At 39.5% G+C, this 26,394-nt stretch overlaps 1 long non-coding RNA gene across 4 annotated transcripts; it reads left to right on the forward strand.

Annotated features, from left to right (window-relative positions):
- Positions 1-5,617: 5,617 nt before the first annotated feature.
- On the forward strand, positions 5,618-22,680 carry LOC111819609 (uncharacterized). Of its 4 annotated transcripts, XR_002823189.1 has the most exons (6): positions 5,618-5,974; positions 6,791-6,924; positions 7,017-7,176; positions 17,540-17,700; positions 18,940-19,008; positions 21,987-22,680. It is a non-coding gene; the product is annotated as an uncharacterized LOC111819609 (long non-coding RNA). The 4 variants fall into 4 exon arrangements; XR_002823190.1 differs by lacking the exon at positions 18,940-19,008; XR_002823187.1 differs by lacking the exons at positions 17,540-17,700; positions 18,940-19,008.
- Positions 22,681-26,394: the final 3,714 nt, after the last annotated feature.

A 26,394-nucleotide genomic window follows, 5' to 3' on the forward strand; every position in this document is an offset into this window, starting at 1 on the left:
TATTAACTTCAGAGTTATAAAAAGACCAGAATAGACAGAAGCACACAGAGGCAGACAGATGCCATGTGAGTACTGTCTACAAATCAAGGAACCAAGGAACACCCAGGGCTACCAGCAAAGAAGGAATCAACAAGACCGGAACTCTGATTTGGACTTATAGCCTCTAGAACTGGGAGAAAATAAATTTCTGTTCTTTAAAGTCACCCACTTTTTGTATCTGTGTTACAGCAACACAAGGTAACTAAGGCATGTTCCTTGTTTGTGCTCTAGAGGAATAAAAAGAAAAATAAGTTTTGTCTCAGTAGTTGAATATAGATAGAAACACTTGTCCCTTGTAGAAAGTAAGAGCCAGTAAGGTAACTGTCTTAGTCATCTAGTGCTGCCATAGCAGAAATACCACAAGTGGATAGTTTTAACTAAGGGAAGTTTATTTCCTTACAGTAACGTAGGCTAAAAGTCCAAATCCAGTGTGTCAGCTCCAGGGGAAGGCTTTCTCTCTCTCAGCCTTCTCATCAGTGTTCCCCCAGACTACGAGCTTCTCGGTGCAGGGACCCCGGTCCAAAGGACACGCTCTGCTCCCAGCACTGCTTTCTTGATGGTATGAGGTCCCCAACTCTCTGCCTGCTTCCCTTTCCTTTTATCTCTTAAGAGATAAAAGGTGGTGCAGGCCACACCCCAGGGAAACTCCCTTTACATTGGATGTGACCTGGGTAAAAGTGGTGTTACAATCCCACCCTAATGGGTAAAAGTGGTGTTACAATCCCACCCTAATCCTCTTTAACATAAAATTACAATCACAAAATGGAGGCCAACCACACAATTCTGGGAATCATGGCCCAGCCAAATTGATACACACATTTTTTTGGGGGGACATAATTCAAACCATGATGCTTTGAAGAGGGTGCATAGGCCCGGCCCACTATTATTTACTCCCCGTTGCTAACCGCCACATTGTCTTGTAATTTTTCCCTCCAGTTCTAGTCTCTACAAAAAGGTTTAAGATTAAGGGATGTTCCTCCCTGGGAGGGTGGAAAACAAGTGATATTGATCTAAGAATGAAAAACCAAACAAAGCACCCATCTTGTGACAAGAAAAAGCAGGATGTCAGATAATCCCCAAGGATGTCACCAGATAACCTCTAAGAATACCAGTAGAAGGTTAACTCATCTAAGACATCATTACCTCAAGGAGAAACTACCACAAAAGATCCATAATCCTGTCCTTATAAAAGACTTCAGCCGATCTCCAGTGGGGGAGACGGGTTTTTTTGAGGAATTTATGCCCCTCCGTCTCCTATATATGGATATATAGTAAACATCTTGCTGCTCACCTCACCCGCCTCAGAATTGGCTATTGCGGCAGGCAGCTCCAATCCGCATTATTGCGGTAACAATGACAGTAACTTTTCATAATTTACTTGAGCCTGGACTAAAAATGTCACCCCATAAAGGCCAAGAGGGGCATGCTCTTCTTCACCAACTGGAAGCATAGGCAGTGACTCCACATGAGCAAAACTTTGCTTTGATTTACACACCTGTTTGAAGTAATACAATAAGACAACAGCAATAGCAATAATTGTTTTGATAAGATCTGTAACATTAGTTTTTGCTGCTTTAAATGTAAAGAGTACATTTATAGTCTGCCGCACGCTGAAAGGTAATTTTCTTCTAATGAATAAAGGAGTTGTAAAAAAAAAAAAAAAAGAAAAGTCTCATGGTATAGGAAGAGCAGTGACTAACCACTTTTGAAGGAATTACGCCTGCTTGATTCTTATTACCGTAATTAGCTTTTCTCATGTTATGGTCGTTGTGAGTTCGTATTCTAGGAGAGTATTAAATCAATAACAGCCTCATCAGGGCCTGAAAAAAAGTTCAAGGCAAATGAATTTTACGTATGGATGTAAAATTAACTGCCATAAATATACTTGAAGTTTTTTTCATGCTCTTGTAAAGCCTGAAATCAACAAGGATATATCTTTTTCAGAGATACAGTTACATCACATTTGGGCAAGAAAAAGATAACAAAGTAAAAATATGAAAGAATATGCTACTGTGCTGATTTTTCTTACTCTTCACCTATTATTCTTATTTTCCATAAATTAATTTGGAATCCTTGCTATAGTAGCATGAATTATTTTATAAGCTGAGGAAAAAAAAAAAGAGAGAGAAAAGAAAAGGATAGAGTATACAGAACCTGAAAATAGAAGGGTTGAGCTTTGATCCAATTCTCATTATATATAGAGGGCTATAGTGAGTTCTCTTCCAGTTGTAGTTATTTTCAAATTCTCCGGTGGCGCGTCTCTATTTAGGTGGCTCTTGTATCATCAATATCATCTTGTATTGTTAATGCATCAAACATCACATAAGGTCCTGTTCTGTATAAAATATGTTAGCGCCAGTGCATTTTGCTCGCAATTTGACGCTTATGCCAGTGGTGATGGTAAATATTAGGTGCTTATAATGTACCAGGGTCCTGAGCTATGCCATTCACGTGTATTCCATTATCACATTTAAGTCTAGTAACAGTCCAGTGAGGTAGATGCTATTATTTGAACTCATTGAATAGATGAGGAAACTAAAGCTTAATGAAGTTAAGTAACTTAACCAAGGTCGCCTGCCTAGTAAGAGATAGAACCAGGATAATGGCTCTTCATTATTTTGGGTGTTCCATGTGGGTAATCATATCATGTATGAATAACAAGAGTTTTGTTGCTTCCTTTCCAATTCTTTTGCATTTATTTTTTTCCCCTTGTCTTTATTGCACTGTCTAGAATCTTCTGTACAATGTTGAACAGAAGTGATGATAATAGGAATTCTTGTCGTGTTCCTGATTTTAAGGATATGCTTCTACTGTTTCAACATGAAAATTTATGTTCACTGTAAACTCTTTGTAGATAGATCTTGTCAGGTTAAGAAAGCTTCCTTTGCTAAGAAGTTTCCTGAATACAACCAAACACTTTGAGGGACAGAGTAGCAGGGACAGGGGTCTGGGGACCATGCTTTCAAGGGACATCTAGGTTAGTTGGCATAACAAAGTTTATTAAGAAAATGTTCTGCATCCTACTTTGGTGAGTGGCATCTGGGGTCTTAAAAGCTAGCGAGCGGCCATCTAAGATGCATCAATTGGTCCCAACCCACCTGGAGTAAAGGAGAATGAAGAACACCAAAGACCCAAGGAAAGTATTAGCCCAAGAGACAGAAAGGGCCACATAAACCAGAGACTTCATCAGCCTGCCACCAGAACTAGATGGTTCCCGGCTACCACCAATGACTACCCTGACAAGGAACACAACAGAGAGTCCCTGGTGGAGCAGGAGAAAGGTGGGGTGCAGAACTCAAATTCTAGTAAAAAGACCAGACTTAATGGTCTGACTGAGACTGGAGGAACTCCAGAAAGCATGGCCCCTGGACTGTCAACCCAGAACTGAAACAATTCCCCAGGCCAGCTCTTCAGACAAAGATTAGACTGGACTATGGGACATAAAGTGATACTCATGAGGAGTGTGCCTCTTAGCTCAAGTAGATACATGAGACTAAATGGGCAGCTCCTGTGCGGAGGCGAGATGAGAAGGCAGAGAGGGTCAGGAGCTGGTTGAATGGACACGGGAAATCGGGTAGAAAGGAGGAATGTGCTGTCCCAGTATAGGGAGAGCAATTAGGGTCACATAACAGTGTATGTAAAAATTTTTGTATGAAAGACTAACTTAAATTGTAAACTTTCACTTAAAGGATAACAATAAAATTTTTAAAAAGTCTGGAAAGGGCAAGAGATTGGAAAAGAAGAAAAAAAAAGCTTCCTTTGATTTTTATTCTGTGAAGCTTTTTCTTTTGAACATAAAAGGGGATTAAATTTATCAAATGTCTTTCTACACATTTTGAGATGATAATATCTTGCTTCTTCAATCTGGTGGATAACATCTATAGATTTGCTAATCTAAACCAATTTTTCCTTCTTGGAATAAATCTTACTTGTTTGTGATATATTATCTTCTCAGTGCAGTGCTCCAGAAAGTCACTATTAATCAATTTGAATTAGCGTGCAAGCTGAAAGAGATTAAGCAACTCCAATTGAAGGGGATTTCCCTTAGTCTCTCTTCCACCAGGAGTAGTTCCATTTTAATACAGGAACTATTCAATTCTGAAAATACATACGTGACATAAAATACAGACCCCTTAAATTCAGGTAAAGAAGAGATTTACAGACGAGGTCTTCCTCAAATCATTCAATGTAGGTGAAAGCCTATTTTACCTATTCAGAGCTCAGTCTTGAGGACCACATCTGCTTAGAATAATTATGTCTGGTTGAAAGGTGAATGGAGCTGCAAGTTTGTGACTAAGTGGACAAGTATAGGAAACAATCAAGAGGATATACAAATGTGTAACTAATTTAACCTTAGAAGCCACATGATAAACTCTTTGAGCTTTTTCTGAGAGAAGATCTCATTTATTTCTGTCAGGCACAGCATAGGAAACAGTATATTTTTCTAATCTCTGCACTTGATTCATTAGGAACAGGCCATATCTGCTTGGCTCACATGGTTCTCTGTCTCCATGTTGATCCCAAAAAGCAAGGGTAGGGAGAGTTCTGGGGTAAAGAACTGTTGTTGTTGGTTGCCACTGAGTTGATTCCAACTCATGGCAACCCCAAGTGTGCAGAGTAGAACTACTTCACAGGGTTTTCAAGGCTGTAACCTTTTGGAAGCAGATCTCCAGGCCTGTCTCTGGCTGGATCCAAACCATCGTCCTTAAGGGTAGTAGTTGAGTGCATGACCGTTTGCACTACCTAACGGTCAAACTCCAAGCCAGTGGCTGTCAACTTTGGCTGCGCAGGAGATTTACCTGGGGAGATTTAAAAATCCCAATGCTCAGACCAATTGAATCAGAAACACTGGGTTTGAGTCCCAGTCATCAATATTTTCTTAAAGGTGCCCAGATGATTCCAACATGTAGTTGAGAACCAGTGGCCAGAGTCAAATGAGTATTAACATATGCAGGGTATAGCAGATATTTTGTAAATAGATACATGTACCTAGTCTATATGCAGGGTATAGCAGACATTTTGTAAATAGATGCATGTACCTAGTCTTGAGAGAGTCTTTTAATAAGATAAAATGAGATCTGCTGGTTTTAATGTTTTACTTCTAAAGACTTTACTCTCTGAGAACTTTTCCTTTTCCAGACTAACAGGGAAAAAATCATTGGGGGGTGAGGTAGTACAACACAGCAATAAGACAATAACAGACACACAGAATCATGCAAGTATTCTTTCAAATATTGCCAATTGTTGTTATTGTGTGCCACTGAATCAATTCTGACTCATAGTGACCCTATAGGACAGAATGGAACTGCCCTACAGGGTTCCCTAGACTGCAGTCTTTACGGGAGCAGATCACCAGGTCTTTTCTCCCGTGAAGTGGCTGGTGGGTTCAAATGACCAACCTTTCGGTTAGCAGCTGAGCAGTGATCCATTGCGCCACCAGGGCAATGGTTATATATTTTTATTGCAAGTAAAGGGTTTGAATTTGGGGGTCCATAATTCCCTGCTTTACTTTGGTGGAAAATGAGCCTTATAAACATATTTTCTACTAAATACCCGGCATGATTTTCTTTAGGTTGCAAGCCTGGTGCTCTGAGAAAGTTGATGAGGTCCATCTAGGTGAACAGCCAGAGCTATTGATTTTCTCCCTCGCAGATGGGATATGCCACCTATAACTTGCCACTGATTGAAGTGATTCACCCTGTAAGACACTCAGATTCCACCCACCCTGCACCTGTCACAATCCCTGAAGCATAAGCATCTCCTGCAGCAGGTGAAGGAAAAGAAACGGGGCTTCTCATCTGAGAGTAGCAGCAGTTACGCTTTCTGAGCACTTTAGAAAGTAAATCTCTATTGTAGATAGCCCTGCAAGTCCAAAACTGTAGGAGGTTTGAAAAACAGGAGTTTTAGCAGCAGGCAGAAGAGTGATGGCACCACTGTAAGTCTAATGTTGAATTCTTCTAAGTTTCTTAATGTGATGTTGGGCGTGGGTCAATCACATCTTTCAGTCTCTAAGGAGATGGAAAAGATATTTTATCCCTATGTTCTTTTCTGTCATCCTGTTTGTTCTCTAGAATCACATAGTTAGTAGACTGAGTAGAAAGCAATAGAGAGTTTTGTTGTCATTACCTCTTATAATTTAAGTTCAAATTCTTAGGGAGATAAAATAGTAAGTGGTTAGCAAAAAATTCTCTGAAGCCTGATGTAAAATCAACTTTTGGGGTTCATTTTTGCAGGAATTAGACAATGCATACCAAAGTGATGTCTTGCAGATCAGTTTCAAGCCATGAAAAATTAATACAAAGGGCTTTATATATGCTTTCTCCACGTTATGCATCATTACCTATTCAGGCAATATTCATTGTTCCTTCCTCTGAGCAGGCTTTGGCCTGGGAGGTGGAGAATGCAAAGGAAAATATGCAACAGTCCCTGATATTAAGGAGGAGAGACTCCTAAACAACTCCGAGGTTGTAGCTGCAGTGCAGCTAAGAGATGGATGAAAAGTGATAAAGAAAAGCATCCAAATGCTTCATTTACGTGACAACCTAAGCCCATATGTTTGAAATAATCTGTACGACAATCAGAATCTTTGTTTCCATCTGGATATTTGCTATATTGTCAACACAGCCCAATTTTGAAGATAAAGTCTCCATTTGGTTTTGCAGCGTGATAAGTTCTTTCAAGTTAGTTTGCTTCCTTTCCTGTAACATGTGTTTGTTGCCTCTCCAATAATACACTTTTGTTGCCGTCACAGATGATTCATCCTTAAGTCTCATATCACTCAACACACTAGGCTCCACTGGCCCGAATCCTCATTGCATTTGAGACCTGATTTGAAAACTACTGTCAAATACTTCAAGAAGGAGGAAGAAACCCCAGGAGAATTAGGTGATAATATTATCCAGTGATATCTGGTGAGAGCATTTACTTAATCAAAACAAAAGATTTAACACCTGGTATGTATCTATCACTGTAACCAGCTGGTGCAGACCAAGGCCGCCAGCTTGAGCTACAAATGTATCCCAACGCTGAGTGGTCGCGGAATGGTGGTGTGAGCCAGGAGGTGAGAGGAGAAGGGGGCCAGCCCAGTGAGATCCTACAGCTGCCTGGCAAGTCACTCTGGTGTACTGTATCTCTGAAGTAAGTCCTTTTAATTTGGGCACTCCTTTTCCCCAGTCTTTATCTTAGTCCCTGCAGTTTATCACAGGGAGGAGAGGAGTCCTGTGATGATTATTTCTTTGAGGAAGCAGAAGCCAGACAGAGAAGGAAGGAAACAGAGTGAAAGAGCAGGAAATCTAGAGGGTGAGAGAATAGTGTAGTGAGGGTTAAAAGTCATTTGGCATTTGAGTCTACTTTGCCTACACGTTAGCGAAGTATGTACCTTTAAAATAACCAGTATTTTATGGAAGTAGTGGGGCTTCACAGGGGATTTAAATTAAAAAAAAAAAAAAAAGTATACTCTGGTCTCCAGATTCTTGGAACTGTTTGTTGCTGATAAGAATACCACTTGCTTATTTGTGTTTTAAAATGTCATATTTAGAGAAATCTAGAGTATGCTTTAGAGCCCTGGTGGTACAGTGGTTAAGAGCTTGGCTGCTAACCAAAAAGTTTGGCAGTTTGAATCTACCAGCCACTCCTTGGAAAGCCTATGGGGCAGTTCTACGCTGTCGTATAGGGTCGCGATGAGTTGGAATTGACTCAGCAGCAGTGGGTTTGGTTTTGTCTTTTTTGGTTTTAGAGTATGCTGAAGTATCCTTGTTTCACTAGTTTTAGAAACTTTGTTGTTGTTGTTAGTTGCCATTGAGTCAGCTCCCACACATGGCAACCATATGTATAACAGTGAAGTGTGGCCTGGTCCTGTACCATCTTCATGATCATTGCTGTGCTCGAGTCCATTGTTTGAGTCACTGTGTATTTTGAGTGCCTTCCAGCCTAGGGGGGGCTCATCTTCCAGCAGTGTATTGGATAATACTCTGTTGTGATCCATAGGGTTTTCATTTGCTTATTTTCAGAAGTAAATCTCCAGACCTTTCTTCTTAGTCTGTCTTTATCTGGAAGTTCTGCTGAAACCTGTTAACCATAGGTGACACTGTTGTTGTTTGAAATACTGGTGCCATAGCTTCCAGCATCATAGCAGCATGCAAGCCATCACCATACAACAAACTGACAGACAAGACAGGTGGCAGTTCAGAAACTTTAGGCACAATCAGTTTACAAACTCTAGGCTTACCACTGCCACTGTCCTTGTCTGTAAAATGGGATTGATACTGGTACCTATTGCATAAGGTTATTACGAGGAGTAAAAGAGCTAATATTCAAGTGCTTGGAAGTCTGTCTGGCAAAATAAATCCTATGTAAGTATTTATTAAATAGAATAACAAAAAATTTAAAAATAAAATATAAAAAATAGAATAATAAAAAATAATAAACATTGGTACAACCGTTTTGGAAAATGATATGGCTAGAAATAGAAATAGCATATGATCCAGCAAGCCCACTCCTAGGAATATATCCTAGAGAAATAAGAGCTGTCACACAAATAGACATATGCACACCCATGTTCATTGCAGCATTGTTCACAATAGCAAAAAGATGGAAAAAACCTATCAACAGATGAATGGATAAACTATGGTACATACACATAATGGAGTACTATGCAACAATAAAGAATGATGAATCTGTGAAGCATCTCACAACATGGATGAATCTGGAGGGCATTATGCTGAGTGAAATAAGTCAATCACAAAAGGACAAATATTGTATGAGACCACCACTGTAAAAACTCATGAAAAGGTTTACACACGAAAAGAAAACAGTCTTTGATGGTTATGAAGGAGGGAAGGGGTGGGGATGGAAAAACAATACATAGACAATAGATCAGTAGTTACTTTGGTGAAGGGTAAGACAGTACACAATACTGGGGAAGCCACCACAACTTGAACAAGGCAAGATCATGGAAGCTCCATAGACACATCCAAACTCCGTAAGGCACCGAATTACTGGGCTGAGGGCTGTGGGGACCATGGTCTCGGGGAACATCTAGCTCAATTGGCATAATGTAGTTTATAAAGATGTTCTACATAGTTCTTTGGTGAGTAGCGTCTGGGGTCTTAAAAGCCTGTGAGAAACCATCTAAGATACTCCACTGGTCTCACTGCTTCGGGAGCAAGGGAGAATAAAGAAAACTAAAGACACAAGGGAAAGATTAGTCCAGACGACTAAGGGACCACAATTACTACGGCCTCCATCAGACTGAGTCCAGCACAACTAGATGGTGCCCAGCTACCACCACTGACTGCTCTGACAGGGATCACAATAGAGGGTCCCAGACAGAGCTGGAGAAAAATGTAGAACAGAATTCTAACTCACACACAAAAAAAGACCAGACTTACTGGCCTGACAGAGACTGGAGAAACCTCATGAGTGTGACCCTTGGACACCCTTTTAACTCAGTAATGAAGTCACTCCTGAGGTTCACCCTTCAGCCAAAGATTAGACAGACCCATAAAACAAAACGAAACTTAAGGGGCACACCAGCCCAGGAGCAAGGACTAGAAGGCAGGAGGGGACAGGAAAGCTGGTAATAGGGAACCCAAGGTAGAGAAAGGAGAGAGTTGACATGTCGTAGGGTTGGTAACCAATGTCACAAAACAATATATGTACTAGTTGTTTAATGAGAAGCTAGTTTGTTCTGTAAACCTTCATCTAAAGTACAATAAAAATAAATAAAAATTTCCACGGTAAATTAGATTTTCTATCATTGCTTAATCCCGATTTATGTTGAATTATTTCCAAAATTAGATCGATTACTCCAGAGAAGTCTGCCCTTTCTTGCCATAATTGGATGAGCCTGGAATTCCCTATTGGTACCACCTCTTATAAACAGCTCAGAAGGTACTATGAGTTGGTCAATTCCAACTCATAGCGACCCTATAGGACAGAGTAGAACTGCCACATAGGGTTTCTAAGGAGCAGCTGGTGGATTCGAACTGCCCACTTTTTGGTTAGCAGCCAAGGTCTTAACCACTATGCCACCAGGGCTCCCAGAAGGTAGTAGTATTAACTATTACCAAGCCCTAGAATTTTGGCTTCTCTGGTGCAGAGGATGCCTGTCCTTAGCTACTTAGGTTTTGGCAAGAAGATTTATTGCATTGTATCGTGGCTTGGCTGAGACATGGCCCAGGGCAGCCAGACGCCGACTGCCCTTTTTCCAGTTAAAAGTTTCCCTGGCTTGAAATGTGATGAACAACATCATTTGGCCCCTGCTTTCTGAAGAAATTAGAAGTCGTTTCAGATCCCATGTCTCCTTTTCATACTTCTGTTGAGTATCTTACCATGAATTTTCAGAAGCAATGTCAGAATAAAGCACTTACCTCCTTTGACTGGTAACATGTACATTAATCATTACCCCTCTTCAGCAGAACCTGACCTGCAATGCTCCAGTGACAGATTTCTTGCTACTGTTTTTGCAACAGGCTCAGAAAATTAAGGCTAGAAATCTCCCCAGGGCCAGGGCTGTTGATCACATCATTGCTAGTCCCAGGTTATTGCCTCACATTTTAGTTTCTGGTTTGCCTTTTGGCTTCAGGAATTGGTGTGCTAACCACTCCCTGTAGATGGACATTGGCTTTTTTTTTTTTCCATTGGCCTGACTTAGGATTTGCAAAACAATTGCAAGTTTCCTAGTTACCAAACCAACCAATTATTATTAATGTTTCTAGACAAGATGTCTTCAGACTGAATTAGGGACCCAAACCAAAAAAAAAAAAGCCCATTGCCGTTGAGTTGATTCTGACTTATAGGGACCCTATAGGACAGAGGTAGAACTGCCCCATAAGGTTTCCAAGGAGCAGCTGGTGGCATCGAACTGCCGACCTTTTGGTTAGCAGTAGACCCCAGTATAGAGGAAACAGCACTGGATCTGTGCATTCAAAATACCAAGACCATTTCAAGTTTTTCTAAACAAAATCTGTGGCCATTTATATTCTTCAGACTATTTTAGGAGCAAAGACAATAGTTGTTCTTTACTTTGTAGTATTGAATGCTTAGAACAACAGTTACATGCAATCTAGGGATTTAGGCACTCTCTGTATTCTACGGATGTATTACCATATGAATTAAATTGTATTAAATCTTCATGGGATACCTGATCTTTCAAGATCTTGTGATTGAAAATTCCCATAAAATGGGATTCTGGGTTTCGGGCTTGGCTAGATGACTGATTCCCTACTCATCATATGTCTTCTATGAATAATTACAGGAACAACTGGAACGACTACGATAATGTATTCAGTGATGAGTATGTGTCAGGTAGTGGGCTACGTGCATTAGTAATGCATTCCCTCATTTAACCTTCCCATCAACCCCATGAGATAGTTATCATTATCTCCATTTTATTGATGGAGAAATCAAGACTCAGCTAAACTTTCTCAATCGTACAGATAGTAAAAGATAAAAATGAGATTTGAATGTAGACCTATTTGAAGACAAAGCCCACACTTTTAATCACTATGCCAGAATTGTTTCTTAAATAGTGAAATTGTTTATTTTCTGTGTGAGGGAGCTACACATATCTGTTGGGACACATGTCAAGACTAGTGCATCAGTATGCCTGCCATGACAAGGGATGGTAGCCATAAAAGGTTAAACGCAACTGAAAATTCATCTAATCTAGAAATCTTTTGAAGTGTTTACATTAACATTTGCTCTTCATGGCTTTCTCAAGACCTTGTTAAAGTCATCGATTTTCTATTTACATGAATATACCCATCGATGAAGAGGATCTATTCCAATGACATAATGTAGGCACAACATTAAATTTTAACTGTTATGAGAGCATACATTACACATATTAGCTCCTTGGGAACATCTTCCAGAAGCCAAGCCTTTGCCATGCCTCTTCTCTCAAGCACCTGCAGGAAAGCCCTTCATTTTGCCAATCTCATCTTCTCTATGAGAGCAGGAGGCCATCTGTCATGGATGTGTCCTTATAATGGATAGTATTGTCCTCTGTATGGGTATGCAGAATTGAAGACAGCTGAGAAATAGACTAAATAGGTAAATGTGTAAATATGTAGCTGAAGGGGCGGCCAAAATTAGAGCAGGCAGGTCTGTTAGAAAAAAATGGGAAGAGAATAATAACGATAAAAGCAACTGTTTTAAATGAGAACTTTCTGTATACCTGTTTTTTTTCCTGTATTGTATGATTTCACTTATAAGAAATATCCAGAATAGGCAAATCCATGGAGATAGAATGCAGACCAGTGTTTGCCTTGCCCGGAGGCATAGGAGAATGGGGAGTGACCACCGGTGGGCGTGGGGTTTTCATTTGGAGTGATGATAAAGCTCTGGAACTAGACAGTGGTGATGATTACACGACGGACATCGTGAATGCACTTAATGACACTCGACTACACCCTCCAAAATGGCCAAGGTGGCACGCTATGTGCGTTTTACCAAAATTAAAAGCAAAAAAAAACTTCTATGCACTCAATAAATGCTCGTTGAGTATCTGCTGTGTGCCAGAAACTGTGCTGTGCATTCAGATTACAGGGTGTGATCTCTACTCTCTAGAAAATTACAGAAGAGGAGAAAACCCAGCAAACAGTCATGGATGGAAGGAAGAATCGATGTGGATAATGAAAGGCAGATGCAAGATGGGGGGAGTTCCTAGGAGGAGAAATGGTTTTGCTGGCTGGGATGAGGGATGGTGGGTGGTCAGAGAAGATTCCTATAAACTAGAATGTGAGGTGGCTTTTGGAGGAGGAAGAGAATTTGCCCTTGGGAGAGTCGCATGTGTAATTAGAGCCTTCAGCAGGCCACCCAGTCCCTGTGATGGGTAAGTTTAATGCGTAGAGTGTCTAGAAAAAGCAAAGGTAGTTAGACACAAGGGAGGGGGCTGGAAACTCCTGCGGAAGAACTGGAAAGGGGGTAGTACTGTAGAGAAGTGAGGGCTATTGATTCAACCAGGTGAGTATTCTTTTTTTTTTTTTGTATATTTTATTGTGCTTTAGGTGAAAGTTTACAGCTCAAGCTAATTTCTCATTAAAAAATTTATATACATATAGTTTTGTGACATTGGTTGCAATCCTGACAATATGACAGCATGTTCCCCCTTTCAGCCCCTGGTTCCCTGAGTCCATTCACCCAGTTCCTGTCCCTTCCTGCCTTCTCGTCTTGCATTTGGGCAGGAGTTGCCCATTTGGTCTCATATATTTAATTGAACTAAGAAGCACGTTCCTCATGTGTTATTGTTTGTCTTTTAGGCATGTCTAATCTTTGTCTGAGAAGTGGGCTTCGGGAGTGGTTTCAGTTCTGAGTTAGCAGAGTGTTTGGGGGCCATAGTCTTGGGATTTCTGCAGTCTCTGTCAGACCAGTAAGTCTGGGTTTTTTTTTTTTTTGTTTTTTTTGTGAATTTGAATTCTGTTCTACATTTTTCTCCCATTCTGTCCAGGACTCTCTGATACATACCTGTTTGTTTGTGTGTTTTGAAGGTACATTATTTCATTCAGTTCTCACCACAACTCTTTGAGCTAGATGTCATTCTGGTCATTTACCAAAGAAGGAGGTTCAGGGTTATTACGTGTTTTGCACAATGCTGCACAGAAGAGCCAGAATTCAAATCAGAGTGTTTTCACTGTCTCATTTAGTTCAATTTATAGCAGAGTGGCACAGCAGTGGGCTAGAGTAACTCTTGACTTAATCCTACCCACCCACCCATTGTTGCCGAGTTGATTCCAACTCATAGCAACCCTATAGGATAGAGTAGAACTGCCCCATAGGATTTCCAAGGCTGTAACCTTTATGGAAGTAGACCACCATATCTTTCTCCTGCAGAGCAGTGGATGGGTTTGAACCACCAACCTTTCTGTTAGCAGCCCAATGCTTAACTGCTGCGCCACTAGGGCTCCTCCTTGATTTAATAAAAGCTCAGTGATAGACTTGTTCTATCTGGTCAGTATGATGATAATTTTGACGAAGGTTGATCAAGGGCGTAGGAGAAAAACCAAAAGAGAGCTCTTGTCCAAAATCTTAAAATACTGTATTTTATATTATTTTAATTTTTCCCCATAAGGGGCAAACCTTCCTCAGGAAAGAGACCGTGAAGGAAGAATATTATTGATGAGAAATGATTGCTGAACAATGTCTTGTGTAGAAATATATTTTCCATAATAAATCTATGATAGGACTTCGTTGGACATAAAGAAAATTCAATATGTAAGAAGAACATAGTAGAAAGTAGAATTTAAGATTTAACAAATGGCAGGAATTAAACTATATCCCCCTCCTAACATAGAGCAATGCATGCCCAAAGACTTTAGTATGTATTTCCTATAAAGAAGGACATTATTTTATATAACCACAAAGTAATTATCAAAGTCAGGAAGTTAAGATTAGCACATTATTAACACCTAGTGCTCAGACCCCATCCAAGTTTTGCCAATTGTGCTAATCATGTCCTTTACAGAAAACCATAAACGCGCTGTGTCGAGTCGATTCCGATTCATGGGACAAAGCAGAGGTGCCCCAAAGTGTTTCCAAGACTGTAATCTTTACTGAAGCAGACTGCCACGTCTCTCTCCTGCACAGCAACTGGTGTGTTCGAACTGTCAACATTTTGATTAGCAGCCAGGTGCTTTTAACTACTGCCCCACCAGGCTTTTTTTGAATGAATATCATTAAGAATATGGCTTGTTTTCTAGTTAAATTTTGCCCTTCTGAGGTATTTTACTAGAATAGATTAGTAGGAGCACTTTTACTCAGTTGCCTTTACCAACTATAATTCCAAAGGATTTATTACAATAAACAAATGCGTGGGTAGTGAACACAACTGTGAGCTGTTAAATACTTTGAATCATCATCACACAGCAACCAATAGGTCTGTTTCTTTATGTATATGATAATGTTGCTAAAGAGTAGCCTTTAAAAGTGAGACACCTTGTAATGGTGTCTTAGGCTGGGTCCTCTAGAGAAGCAAAACCAGTGAAGTGTCTATATGTGTGTGTGTGTGTACATATATATGTATATATTGGAAACCCTGTAGTTAAGAGCTGCAGCTGCTAACCAAAAGGTCAGCAGTTCAAATCCACCAGCTGCTCCTATGGGACAGTTCTACTCTGTCCTATAGGGTTACTATGAGTCAGAACTGACTCGACTGCAATGGGTTTGGTTTTTTTTTTTTTGTTTTTTGGATGCATATATACATATACATACGTATATATATATATATATAGAGAGAGAAAGAGATTTATAACAAGGAAATGGCTTATGCAGTTGTAGAGGATGAAAAGTCCCAAGTCTGTGGGTCAGGTTGGAGGCTGACAAATCCCGAGATTGGCAGGCAAGCTGCTAGCTTAGGTCCTAAGAACTGGAGGTCAGATGAACAGGAGCCAGCTGCAGAATCCAGAGTGAGCAAAAGCCTGCAAGTCTTGCCAGAAAGTCCACCTATATTGGATGCAGGCTGTACCCTCAAGGAAACTCCCTCTCAGCTGACTGGCTACTCACAGCAGATCCCATCATGAAGGTGATCACATTATTATACAGTTGCCAAACTACATCATAACTGCCAAACCACTGAGAATCATGGCTCAGCCAAGTTGAAACACAACCTTAACAATCACAAATCGGATCATATCTTTCAGCTGATTAGAGTTTTAACTGGAATCCAGGTAAATTCTAGGCATAATTCACAGTGCCAACTAAAAGGTCTTTCATTTTTGGCTGCTTTTATTGGAAAGGAGACTTCAGAGTATTGCAAAAATTTATCTGCGAGTTGTAAATGAACACATTTTTTCACAATAGGCAGAAACACAAGATTCTACTACTTGCCTGTGATGGACAGTGATTTTATCACTTTTTAAGAGATACTTGTAAGGATGATAAAAGCAGTCTAGGGTCATTTCCAGCCTTGAAATCTTAGTACTTTCCACTCAGATAAGTGTATCTCTTTGGCCTGTAATTATCCATATTCTCTTTTATATATTTTATGATAGCTGGGAAACCAAAGGTAGAAACACTTGTTTAATTTTCCTTAGAATTAAATGTAAAAACATATTCCCAGATATAGAGCAGATGCAGAGGGCATGTATTGAAAAGAGTATGAAAACTGTCATCTCAGCCCTCACAATCACATTTTTTCACCTGCTTAGGGAATTGTACATTTCTGGCTTGTTGAACACATTCTTGATTGCAAAATTGAAGACTGCCAGATCAAAAATGCTGCTTTAAGCATGTTATTTCTTAGTGCATATTTTACACTTGGAAGAAAAACCTTAAACTACATACTAAAGCTTAATGGAATAATGTTAAAGAATGGACCTGATTTGTAGAAGTGACATAAATTGCAGAATACCTTTGTAGATCAATCAAGATTAATTTATATAGCACTCTTTAATGTTGAGATTTACTGAGTTTGGACAATGTAAGCCCAAACTGAAGTACTTAGTCTCTTAGACCACAGTTCTCTATAATCCTAAGAGTATTTCTATATTTGAAAAAGTACCTACTTTAAAATATTACAGCCTACACCATTTAATTCTTAACTCTTCGGGAAAAAAGAAATCTTTGCTAAAAGACATAATTTCCCTTTGTCTCTAAACTTCTGGTTCATTTATTATTACATTAAATAAACAGGTAAAGTATTTTTGTGAAATTGACAAAAACATATTCTATATTCATATATGAAGACAAATTATTCTAACTTTTTTGAGCCTAAAAATACCTGAAGAACTAAAAACAGTTTTCATATAAAGCAATCTATAGTATAACCTATTGCCATCGAGTTAATTTTGATTCATGGTGACCACATGAGTGTCAGAGTAGAATGGTGTATTCATTGACTAATTTTTTGGAAGTAGATTGCCAGGCCTTTCTTCTGAGGCATCTCTGGGTGGACTTGAACCTCCAACTTTCTCATTAGTCGTGGAGCCTGTTAACTGTTTTGCACTACCCAGGGACTCCCAAGCAATCTGTTAAAAAAAAAAAACATTGCCATTGAGTCGATTCTGACTCATAGCGACACTATATATAGGGCAGAGTAGAAGTGCCCCATATGGTTTCCAAGGAGTGGCTGGTAGGTTCAAACTACTGACCTTTTGGTTGGCAACCTGAGCTCTTAACCATTGCACCACCAGGGCTCCACTCTATATCAGCAGCACCTAACATGCATAATCTCATTGGATCATCACCTCCACCCTGAGAGAGAGACATTTTTATCATCCCCATTTTTCCATTAAGGAAACTGAGTCCTGGAGAGGCTGAGGATCTTACCCAAGGTCACACAGCTAGTGAATGAGAGAGCTGGCATTTGTATTCAGCAGTCTAGTTCCAGAGCCTGCACTCTTAACCTCCATGCAGCAGGAGATGAGTGAGGGACCAAAAGAAACTGCAACCCCAAATCTTCAAAATCTTATTTGCTTATGCTAAATCATTTATATTCTATCAGAGTAAGATCTTAAAAAGATATGTGACCTTTTTTCCAAGTTTTCTGTTCTTTGGGTTTTAGAAAGTAACTGAAGAGAAGATAGCTGAGATTAGCATTGAGCTACCCATGGCAGAGGGGAAAATGTGAGTGAGAACTCAACCTTGGTGGCACTGCTCCTGTCCTGGTTCCAGAGTAATGCCTTCCCTCCCCACTTACTGGTTGCAGACAATGCAGGATTATAGGTAAGGAACCAGTCACTCCTGAATCCTAATCCCTGCAGGCAGGACCATTTATCACTAGCAGATTTGGGAAAAATGACAACCTCTCTGGGTTCTATTTCTTCACTTGTGAAAAAAACGTATGTAACAGAACTATACACCTTACAGTGTTGTGTGGGGTTAATGAGCTAATCTGGGTACATAATATGGCCAGTCTTTCTTGTTCCTCACCCCCAGCTCCTGATCCCATTGCCCTGTTGCTGACCTCTGGTTGTCTAAAGCCCTGATTTTATTAAAAGTCTACAATGAGGTCTTGCTTGCTGCAAAATCCATTCTCTTCTTTCCACATCAAAATTCATGTTTTATCTGAGAAGGTCGATCCCAGTATGAGCTTAGAAATAAAGCAATTGAATGAGCCTCCTGGGAGTGTTTATATTTTAAAAGCAAATGATACTAACCCAAGTGAATCTAATTTGGAGAGTCTCAAGCTGTGTGACAATGTGAAGGGGATTTTAGGAAGAGTAGGGGAGACATTCTTGGTAAGCCTCCTCAAACCAAAGTGCATTAGCCATGGTGTTTTCTGTTAGAGAGATGGCTGGTCTTTCTGTTACCTGCCTCTACCCCCCCCATTAGCCCTCTTGAAAGCCTGACCACATCCTGCTCCAAAGACAGAACGATGGGAGTCTGAAGATTGGCCTGACAGTTTTGAATGGTTACTGACCCCATTTTAGAGGCACATCTTGAGGAGTTCATAGATTGATAGAATGCACAGATGACTCAATGACTAAAATTAAGAGCTTGGGCTGGTTGAAATATTTAGATGGTTATGAAACAGAAAGAGCTAAATGATTAATGAAAGGAGAAATGGTTTTGAAAGGAGATAGGCAGGGATTACTTTCTGAAGACAAGAGGGTCTAAAAGTAAGGGTCCCTAGGAGTAGCATTGTGATGAGTCAGAATTGATGGAAAGTTTTTTTTTTCCCCCTAAGAGTAGGAGTCACTTAGCTCAAGCCACGGAATGTACACATGATGGAATAGCTTACAGTAGCATGAGTGTTGTTGCTAGAATCTTGTTGTTAGTCTCCATATGAAATACATGTTATTCTCCTGCATTGATCTGTCATTCACAACTCCTCTCTTCCTGAAATCTCAACTTACAAACACCACTCAGAGAAATACATATTTCTACTGACTGGATATTGGGCATGGCATAGCTAGAGGGAAAGAGCGGTCCATCAGTTTCTTCCTATACATTATCCTTCAGGAAGAAGAATTGTTAGAGCTGAAATAGAAACACCTCTCTTTTTTTGTATTCCTGGCTTGGACTCTATTTGTAAGTACTGTTTCTTTTTATTTATTCTCTGTTTCTATAAGAAATAATTAAAAAGACAATTTTATTGATTGCCAGTTTAGAGAGAGCTGCTTTTAAAACTCAATGACCTTTTTTCTGTAGCAGAATCCTGATCAAGGGGTGGGGGATGTGGAACAGAATTTCAAATTCTCTTGGAATCCATAATTTCTGGAGCCAGTGAGGTTGGAGGAACCCCTGAAACAATTGCCCTGAGATAATCTTTAAAGCTTAAACCAAAAATATCCCTTAAAGTCTTCTTTAAACCAAACAATAGTTTAACTTAATAAAGAATGTCTGGCTTGAGCATTGTGTTCCTTTAAAGAACTGTCTGTATGGGATCAAATTAACAACAGCAACTTGAAAGGTTAGATAGGAAGCTTGGGAGGTAGTAAGTTTATGTTAATGGGGGAGGAACAATTGGGAAAAGGAGGGTGAGAATGGTTGCACAACTGGAAGAACGTAATCAGTGTTACAGAATTGTACATTTAGACGTTGAATTGGTGTATGTTTAACTGTGTAGATTTTCAGCAGTAGAAACATAAAAATATTTTTAAAAACTCGTTGATCTTTAACATTGCTCTCCTTTTTTCATAAATTCAGCATAAGCACCTTAACAATGCAGATTTTTTAAAATTTCCTCCTTTAAAATGGGGGAATTGACTGGGCACAAGCACCTCCTCCCCAGGGGGTGGCCTTCAAGGCTGTGACTTTGAGCAGCTGATTAGGCCCAAGAGGAACAGAGGATAAGGAGAATTCAGAAACCTAAATCCACCTTAGGGAAAGAAATGCCGCTTGTGGACACTCTATAATAGGGAGGGAAAAGAATGCAAATACTGAATAAGGGGTGTGAGATCATGTCATTGAAAAAATTACATCAGTAACATTCTGTTAATAGACTGTGAGGTGGGCTACCAGGCCATAGCTTCAGCAATCAGAAGCAAAAATGCGGAAGAGTCTGTTAATCAGATAGGGCTACATGGAGTACTTTAGACTTATGTGATATTGATTGCTTTGAGAAAATAGAAGTGCCGACTCCTCATGAGCATTGTCTATTGGGAAGGACTGTCAGGAGCATGGTCTTTGGTTTTCGTATATAGTATTCTTCTTATTTTAAAGCCTTGGAGAGACGAGAGTTACTTACCTGCGGTTTCAGATTTTTCTTTCTCTTATTCCTGCTTTTGTCTTTGTTTCTTGGGGTCAGGGATTTTATGGTTTAGGATGAGCCATGCTGGTTTGTAGAATTAACTGTCCAGTACTTCTATCGTTATTCCCTGCTTGGTATTCCCGGCCTTCCTTGCTGTGTTTTGTGAATCGTTATCTGATTCTGTTTATGTCACCATCACCTGTACCTCAAGACTATATTTGTGACCCTGGTTATATCACTAAACCTCTCTGTCTTAGTACCCTTGTCTGATAAAGAATGACAGTTACTTTTAAGCTCCTTAGAGAAAGCTGTGTGTCCTTAGCTATTTGTGAGATATTTATGAGTCCTCAAGAACCGTAAAATTGAGAAGGTGCTTAAAAAAGGAATATATCATTAGAAATTCTATCTTTTGTAATGATCTATTTTGTAAAAATTAGGCAGTAACACCATGGTAAATAGTTGCTAGATACTTGAATATATTACTGTGTAAATGAGGCATGGTATTTATTAACTAGGACAAATGAGAATTGTGTACCCAGGATATTGGTGACATATAACTGAATAAACTCAATAAAATGTATGTCATTTCCTAACTGCTCCAATTCCAGATAAATTAAAATGTCCTTGAATAAAACATATAGTCAAATTCCAGGACCCATCTAGTAATTTCTACTAGTATTCGAACAAATCCAGCAAATATATCTTTGATCAAATATTTGGGTGCCAGGCTCTGTGCTGAGCACTGGGATTACAAGAAGATGAAGTCTCTGTCATTGATGAGCTTACAATTTAATGGGGAAGACAGACTTTGTCCTACAGGACAGGAAGAGTCATTGAATGTTTTAAACCAAGAAATGACTTGGATGGCCTTGTATTTTAGAAATATCATTCTAATTTTTCTGTGAAGAACATTCTGGGGATAGGAATCAGGCCAAAACTGAAGACAGAGGACCAGTTTGTAGGCTGTGGCAATATCAAATGCCTGCCACACGCACGATTCTCTGTTAAGCTCTAAAAATTCTAGAATAATGCATATGACATGGTTCTTGCCTCCAAGGTGCTTGGAGTATTCTTAGAAATACATGGCAGAAAACCATATGAAGCTAAATAACAATACTGGCCTTATTTCTTTTAGAGGTAGGACACATTTTTATTTATCTTTGTATTTCTGTATCTGGAACAGAGTTGGTACTCAGTAAATGTTTGAAATAATGAATGGGCTGAGAGAGTGTCTAATAAATAAATGATGTATAATTTTAAAGGAACGAGAATTTCACATACGTAATTATCATGGAGTGTGATGATTTCATGTACCAGGAACAGGCAGAGAAGGGAGTGATTAACTCCCTTCACACAGGTAGGACATCTGATCTGAAGTGGATTTTGGAGACAAAATAGTTGTTTTCCAGGTGAGCACAAAGGGGGGAAAATATTTTACAGGAAAAGCCATGTGCAAAGATAGGGGAGTTGTGAAAAATATTTGCAGTTCTCTGACTTTCCGTGTATCAGTCTAACTAGAGTATAAGCGAGAAGGCGTTGGGCCAAAAGGAGAAGAGGAATTAGGTAAACAGAGACCACATCCCGAGGAGCTCAGTATGCCATGTAAGGTAATTTAGACCAGAGCTTGTAGCCCCTAAAAGAATTTTGAATGGGGAGGGAAATAATCAGATGTGTTGCTAGTTCACTCCAGCAGCAATATGGAGCGTACACTGGAGGACGTGAGGCTAGATTCAAAAAGGCCAATTAAATAGCTATTGGGGAATTTCCATTTATAAATGGTGAAATTAAGATGATGGTGTTGCCATTCTCCTTTCAGAATTCACCCAAAAGAGAAAAATAAAAACTGAAAATTTAAACTCCATTATTGACAAAACTAGAAGGCCTTTCTAACTGTAAACTATCATCATTGAGAGAGATTGAACAAGAATATCGGAAGACACCAACAAAGAATCCTCTTGACTGCTGAATATTTCAGGCACCAGAGTAGAGTACTGCCAAGTAAGTGGGACATAGAGGGAAAACTAACAATCTCATGCTTGGAACAGTGCATATGAAATTTGCTAGAAGGAACATTTTTGGTCCCAGTTTGGCCTGAATGAGAAATCATACAAACAAGCAATATTTGCAAGAAACATTCTGACAGTGAGGTTAGATGAAGGAGAAAGATTCAACAATCCCTATGAGTTTGATCCTGATTTGCTGCAGAGAACCAGTCCAAACCAACTCTACATCATAATGAGAATTCTCACTAGCTGGCCATAAGGCCTTGGTCTCCTTAACCCTAACAAACACATGTACAAACTGCTGACGGATAACTGGTCAGGAAAAATATCACCTTAGTCAAAGATGAGTGATAATCAAAAAGAACCAATATACAATCTACAAAGGGAGAAGTAAAAAGAAGAAAGATAGAAGAAAAAGGGTAGATGGAGGATGCTCATTGGAAAAATGATGACACAGAGTAGATTAAAATAGCGGCAAGATAATACCATGGACTGAAAAAACATTATGGAGCAAACAGTTCTAAAAGCCAAGAGTACAAATTAAAGACAAGTGAAAAAGTCTTAACACTATTTAGAGTTTTCAGCTATGGCTGTATATTGTTGTTGTGTGCTGTCAAGTCGGTTCTGAATCATGGCGACCCCATGTGACAGAGTAGAACTGCCCCATAAGATTTTTTTGGCTGCAGTCGTTAAGGAAACAGATTGCCAGGCCTTTTCTCCTGTGGAGCTGTGGGTGGGTTTGAACCACTGTCCTTTCGTTTAGCAGCTGTGCGCTTAACCATTGTGCCACCAGGGCTCCTATGTCCGTATATTACTAGATGAAAATAAACATTGACTATTTTCAGCTTAATTTTAGTGAAGTGTTGTGAGTCTGAAGCGTTATGGTAAGGCGCTGGAAACTGAAGGAGAGTAAGCAAGTATGGCTTGTTTTTCAAGGAAGTAGTAAGTTTTTCAAGAAAGTTGACTGGGAAGGGAGGGGAGAAAAGACGAAGGGTGAAGGGGAATGGTGGATTAATGTTTTGGTTAATTGATTCACCCACTGTTTTTGAAAAATTTTAGAATATTTATAGCTAAGGGAACTATCAGTGGTAAGAAAATTTGAGAGAATAAGGCTGGAGAGCTTTGAAAATATGCCTCTTTCTCTGAGAGGGGAAAGATGGTTATAAGGATGGGCATGAATATATATTTCTGTGGAGAGAGGTAAGAAGGTGAGGATATTTCCTTTGGAAAACCTATGCTAAGAGTGAAACATGATTATCTGCTGAAAAGTAAGTGGATGGGTTCTTGAGGAGAAAGATGAAATTTTGAAATAGCTGCTTGGGGAATTTAAAATTAGCATTGGCAAGCAAAGAACTGACAGTGCTAAAGGGTCACATGGTATTTAAGTCACTATAAATTCATTAATCTATATGTATATGATTATGACTTCTTCCTCCCCACCCCCCCCCGCACCCCCAAATCACTCCCAGGTAATCTCCCTTTCTGAATGGAACAGAAGTGCTCAGTGGTCTGGAGTGAGAATGGAGAGGGAAGGATTATTAGTTAGGATCAGGATTGAAGAGTTTAAAGTTGATTTGGATGAAACAATAATCTAAGTGGTAGCCCCCAGGGCCATGCTTGGGTACGGAAGGAGGTGAGGTCAGGAAAATAGATTGTTGATGAGACTAGCAGTAGCATCCATGAGGTTGAAGAAAAGATTTAGTGAGGTAAAAGAGATTTTGAAAGCTTAAAAAAAAAAAGGAAGTTGAGATGTAAAATTTTCATCGGATCAAATAACTTGTCCATTCCCTTGAGGTTTGTTGTAAGAGTATTTAATTTTTATTTAAATGATTATATTATCTTTAAGACAAGGTATAAGCATATTTAGAATGGGGAATAAAATATTAAAAGTTTGAATATTAGGACAGATGGCTTCTGCATCTTCAAAGTTGAGGGAGAATTTCTTAAGGAAATGTAGTTCTAGGAGATTTTGAGGAATTGCAGAAGAAGAGCTTTTGACAAGGTAGAGTGAAGAGGGCATTCCAATTATTATACAGGAGGAAGGTACAATATTGGGTGAAGAGAACCATGAGTTTAATTCTTCACATCCAGGAGTTTCTTTCCAAGGAAACTGAGGTTCCGTGGGCCTTGACCAGTTAGTATGTTCTTATTCTCCTTTGGGTTAAATCTATTCCGTGTCACCTCCCCCAACTATGTCTGTGTAGCATAAGCTAAAGCTAGCAAGCTCTCCTGAGTGATATAGGCGTACAGCTAATCAGCTTCATTTCACTCTGCCCCTTCCTGAGCAGCTTTCTCAGCCACAGCTGCCGCCTTTAGCTGCCTCCATTCGCATCACAGGAGCTGGAGTGGGAGGTGGGGCAGGAAGCAGAGAAAGCCTGGCAAAGATGAGAGAAATATGAAGGGCTGTAAGATGGAGATTAAGAGAAAAAATAAGAGTTCAAAATGGGGATGAAGGATTTTGGGGGGGAAAAAAAAGGGAGTTTGTGAAAGGAATGAAAATGATATCAAGGGAAGAGGAAAATGTGAGGAAAAACATAAATAGCAAAGATGAGAATACCGGAGAGTTCCTTTGGCGTTCTGGGATTGCTTTTTCTTGCGGGTTTGCTACAAGGAATAGTAAATGTGGAGCCTGTATTAAACCATCAGTTCTCAGCTTTTTATTCCCACCGTGAACAAATCTGGGAATGGTGGTCGCATGCAAGGCATACTGTATATATGTATCCAGCTTTATGAACAATTCGCAGCACGCTGATTTTAATTCTGTGCCTTTCTCTTTCAGCTAAGTATGTATATTATAAGCAAATAAGTAAAAGTGATCTTGTTACGGAAATGACCACTTAAATTCATTTTAAAAATTAAAAATCTTTGATAATTTAACTATTATTATTAATAAATTATCCTTGGGTGGAGCAGATGGTTAACATGCTCAGCTGCTAACCAAAAGATTGGAGGTTCAAGTCCACAGAAGGAAGGCTTGATAATCTACTTCTGAAAAAGCAGCCAATGAAAACCCTGTGGAGCACTGTTGCACTCTGACACACATTACAGGATCTCCATGGGTTGGAATCACTTCCACTGGTCTTGGTAGGTAGTAGTAGTATTAATAAATTACTTTTCAGAACTCTTGCAACCAATTATAACACCTAGGTTGAGGACAACTACGATAAGTTTAAAACCAAAACAAAACCCGTTGCCATCAAGTTGATTCCGCCTCATAGTGACACTATGGGACAGAGCAGAAGTGCCCCAACAGGTTTCCAAGGCTGTAATCTTTGTGGAAGCAGACTACCACATCTTTCTCCCGCAGAGTGTCTAGTGAGTTTGAACCTCCAACCTTTCGGTTAGCAGCCGAGCACTTAACCATTGTGCCACCGGGGTTCCTTACTATAAGTTACTTGTGATTTTTTTTTTTTTTAATGTCAATTTGCTGTACAATCAGTAGGTAATAATTTCAAAATATAAATGAGTAGCTGGGGGTGCAATCAGTTCTATAAGTAACTTTCAAGCATTGCTAATGTGCTGGGCATATTGGTTTTGATTATTTACCATAAATTCTCTGAGAGAAGTATTTATATTGACTCTTGTTGCTCTCCTCTTCCTCCTGCTCCTTCTTCTTCATCTTCAAGTAGCTCAGTGTCTATCACTGTGTGACATACAGGACATATTCTCCAATTGAATGCATGAATTATAGGTGCTATGTTACTACAAGGAGGCAACTGATGCAGAACCTCCCTCTGAGTACCTCCTTTAGGAAAAGAAAACATAAAATTAAGATGACGATGATTGTGATTTCTTCATACGTGAGTGTTATTGGTTTTTCCCTGCTTTATATTTGAATTTATCCCCATCCTGTGCCATACAAAGAGTTCTATCTTTTCCAGGGAAGTTCTAAGATTTAGGAGATGCAGAATCAAGAGAGTGTGAAAACTTGAGCAAAAAACCAAATAAAATAGAAGCTACTTAAATCTAAAGAAGGCAGAGTGAGAAATGCCATCACTAGTGGGTAAAGGGAGCTTGTTGGGGGGTTTAGCATATAAATAGTTCTAGACAGTTAAAAAAATGAGAAAGAATTGAGAAATGGCAAAAGGACTTTTTGAGAAGTGTTATTGTATATTATAAACTGGATGTTGTTGTTAGGTGCTGTCTTGGTCATCTAGTGCTGCTATAACAGAAATACCACAAGTGGATGGCTTTAACAAACAGAAATTTATTCTCTCACAG

The sequence above is a fragment of the Trichechus manatus genome, unplaced genomic scaffold (assembly GCF_000243295.1).
Source record: "Trichechus manatus latirostris isolate Lorelei unplaced genomic scaffold, TriManLat1.0 scaffold00013, whole genome shotgun sequence".
NCBI classification, from domain to species: Eukaryota; Metazoa; Chordata; class Mammalia; order Sirenia; family Trichechidae; genus Trichechus; species Trichechus manatus.